Here is a 3,690-nt window from a genome sequence, read left to right on the forward strand (position 1 = left end):
ATCAGTGTCCCTTCCAAAATAACCCAGTGGCCCCCCCCTTTCATTCAATGTTTCATATGTTTTATACTAGTCAGTAATATTAGCAATATTTGGATTAAGGTTTATAATGAAACAAAATTTAATAAATCATAATAAGGAGTGTTTATTATTTTACATGTGTTAAAACAAAATGTTATTATTTTTTTACAAGAGTTTGTTATTTTATATCAACAAGAATTTAATATTTTGCATCATTACTCTATACAGTTTATACAGCTGATATTCTGATATATGCTGATGACACATGTGTACTGTCTGTAAGAAGTACACAAGTAAGAATAATTTATAATTTTTTTTTATAGATGAGGTGATCAGTAGTAAAAAAATTATTATTAACTCGGCTCCACTACTCGATGTCGTGTCCTGGCCTCCTGCAACAGCCTCCACCAATCATTACAATCCTGTGCGACCGCCACCCAGTTCCTCACTCCCATCATGGTCCTGGCATCACCACTCACACCATCACTCCATCGAAGGCGTGGTCTTCCTCTACATCTTGCTCCATATATTACCTCGGTCACCATTTTCCTTGGCAGATCACACTCAGCCATCCCAGCAACATGCCCTGCCCACCTCAATCTACTGAACCTCACAAACTGGACAACGTCTAGTTCCTTATATAAAACTTTGAGCTCTTAGTTTATTCGACGCCTCCATATCTGGTCAACCTTGACAGCTCCAAATATTTTACAGAGAATCTTTCTCTCCAAGACCTTTAAGTTGTGCTCACCAGCCTTGGAGATAGGCCAACGTTTCCAAGCCATAGCAGTAAAAAAAGGTTACCAAACTTTTTTATAAACTGAAATTTTTGGTATTATCAGCTTTTCAAAGGCTGATTTTGTAAAATATTCAAAGAACTTTCTTAAGGGATTAATGTTGCTATTTAGTTAAAACATTGTGATTAACAAACAAGTTAATGATGTAAAAGTTATCATTTTGCCAGTTAATATCAGATAATCAATCATCGATAAAATAAATCTGTTAAATATGTCCCTCGTTTCAGTCAATATAAATATTTGTTTGCTAAAAGACATTTTCCCTAGCTAGAAATACACGAATATATCAGATCTATTTTAAACATAAAATTTATACTAAAATTCATTACTTTACTTACATCATTCCAAAATTAAATATTTCATTAAAAAAAATTGTCCTCAAATACTTAATTTAATTTAATAATTAAAAATTACAGACAAAACAGAATAAATGAGCTGGACGATTCGGATAGTCTCATAGACCCAAAAAACAGGCGACCCTTTATGAGTACCTTTCTAACCTGTAGAGACGAGTTAGCTGCTGCCAAAAAAGAAAATGTGATGGTATGGAATAGTTTATTTTCCACTTAATGCTAGACCTTACAAACCCACTTAAATTGAAAAATACGTTTTTGACTCAATAATGAGGAGAAGATAGTTGGGTTACATTCAGTGAGGAACACAAATAAGTAAAAACTTATTTATTATTGCCAACATTTCGGCCAGAATTTCAATGTCCCCCTCGAAGGAATATTCAACATAATTTTATCCAGGTAACTGGACTAAAAATCTTGGAGATACACATAACTGCGCACAAAATGCTTACAACCACAATCTTATCAAAAATCTTTAAGCCATTATGAATTATAAATTATCCCACCATAATTTTAACATCACAACATCCATACAAGTCATTAAAGAGATTGCAGACTATTCTGCCTTTGTCTAATATAATTTGGTCAATTTAGCACATAATAATAATTAAATGAGGGAAACCATATACACTATTAATTAAATTACCTAGATTTTTTTATACTTGTTATAATTATTTTGGAAGATTGCTGATAGACCGTGTGTATCAATAAATGGAATTTGGTCCAGGTGCGGTCAAATTAAACTCAAATAGTAATATTATGAACTATTTTTATTTGAGCCAACGTTTCGCCCCATGTTGCAGGGCTTCGTCAGGACTAAAAAAGATACAAACACTACTAACATAAGTAACAAAAGTAAGTGACAAAATTACAAGAGTATACAATGAAACAAAAAACTTTAATAAGAAAAATTAAAGGGTATAAAAAATAAATGAAAACGGTAATAGTAACAGATAAAGAGAAGAAATATTAAAGAAAGTACAAAATTAAGAGATGCAAAGGGATAAGAATAGGTGAATAGTAAACAGTTTTCATTTTTTGTTTATAATCTTTAATTTTTCTTATTTAAATTTTTTATGTTTTTTTGTATACCTTTGTCATTTTTCCACTTACTTTTTTTACTTATGTTAAGTGTTTGTATCTTTTTTAGTCCTGACGAAGCCCTGCAATGTGGGGCGAAACATTGGCTCAAAGAAAAATAGTACATAATATTACTATTTGAGTTTAATTTGACTGCACCCAGGCCAAATTCCATTTATTATAATTATTTTTATTTGCACTTTCTATTAAACCATTATCAATAATAAATTGTTTAACCTACCTCACAGACCAGGTTTGGCATATTTACATTATATTTCAAATTCTATTTTAGAATTTAATTGAGGCATGGAAATGGAAAAGGCTGTAAGTACCAGAAATATGAAAAATGAAATTTTGACGTGATAATAAAGAAACCAGTGCCAACCAACTGGTAACTACTGTAAGTTTTTATCTTGAACGGCCTAGTTCCTAGAGCAGTAATTTTTTCATAATTCAAAAAAAAAAATTGTGGCCAACTACCTGTTTTTGTTTTGTTTTTCTCAAAACTAGTTTTTTGGCACATACAGCCTTTTCGATTCCATGTCTCAATTATAAATTATTAATCTCATATATAACCATTTTGATCGCAAAATTAATTAATCAGCACAATTTTGGTTAAAATTTCTTGTGTCTGATTTGAAATTAAATTCTTAATTAATATTTTCTGATATATAAATAGCTTCCAAAAATAAAATAAAAATGAAATTTTCATAAAAATGTTCAACATATTAAATTCAACAATATAAAATTATAATCAATAATACTGTAGGCAGGACAGAACATTAATAAGGGAACTTTGATTTAGAAAGCCATGGCATAACAGCCACAGCTATCTTGATAAACATTTTACAGCCTCCTCTGGCTTGGACAATGCCTCCTTAAGTTGTACAATGTGTAATTTTGATTTTGATTGAGCCTAGTTTGGAATTAAATTTGTATTAATATTTTCTATATAAATAGCTTCCAATATGTTTCTTTTGAAGGTTTTATTTTCTGTAAGTAAAATCATTGGATTTTACAAATTAAAACTATGTTACAAGATTGTGAATTAATAGGTGTCTATGAGAAAGGCTTGATTGGCCCTAATGTTAGAGTGAAGTAATCAATCAAGACTGTTGGTTTTTGTTTAGTGGTGCCAAACTTCATTGGTCATCAATGCCATTTATATTTTATTTAATTTTGCTAATGTTCGTTAAATTTTATTTATTTTTTAATTTGTTTATTTATTATTTTATTTATTTATTTTATTATTATTATTATTTTTTTTTCCTTCCCATCAGGTTATATTTTTGTCAGTAAATTTTGTGATTTTAAAAACTGAAACACCAATTTTATTGCTTTATCATCGTCTCCAGGGTTTTTGAGATATCTTGGTTTAGTCCTAAGCTATTGTAATATGCTCTTTTTGAGTAAATAGTATATTTTGATGTATAAAGGGTTTT

General features: G+C 29.8%; 1 long non-coding RNA gene across 1 annotated transcript in view; it reads left to right on the plus strand.

Moving 5' to 3' along the window:
* The first annotated feature begins 1,231 nt into the window (after nucleotides 1-1,231).
* LOC112210979 (uncharacterized) overlaps nucleotides 1,232-3,690 on the plus strand; it is a 3,810-nt gene continuing 1,351 nt past the window's right edge. The window contains exons 1-2 of the long non-coding RNA XR_010843198.1: nucleotides 1,232-1,358; nucleotides 2,541-2,648. This is a non-coding gene — a long non-coding RNA (uncharacterized lncRNA). The remainder of the gene's footprint in view (nucleotides 1,359-2,540; nucleotides 2,649-3,690) is intronic.

The sequence above is a fragment of the Halyomorpha halys genome, unplaced genomic scaffold (genome assembly GCF_000696795.3).
Source record: "Halyomorpha halys isolate HHAL.00 unplaced genomic scaffold, Hhal_1.1 Scaffold568.1, whole genome shotgun sequence".
Classification (NCBI taxonomy): domain Eukaryota; kingdom Metazoa; phylum Arthropoda; class Insecta; order Hemiptera; family Pentatomidae; genus Halyomorpha; species Halyomorpha halys.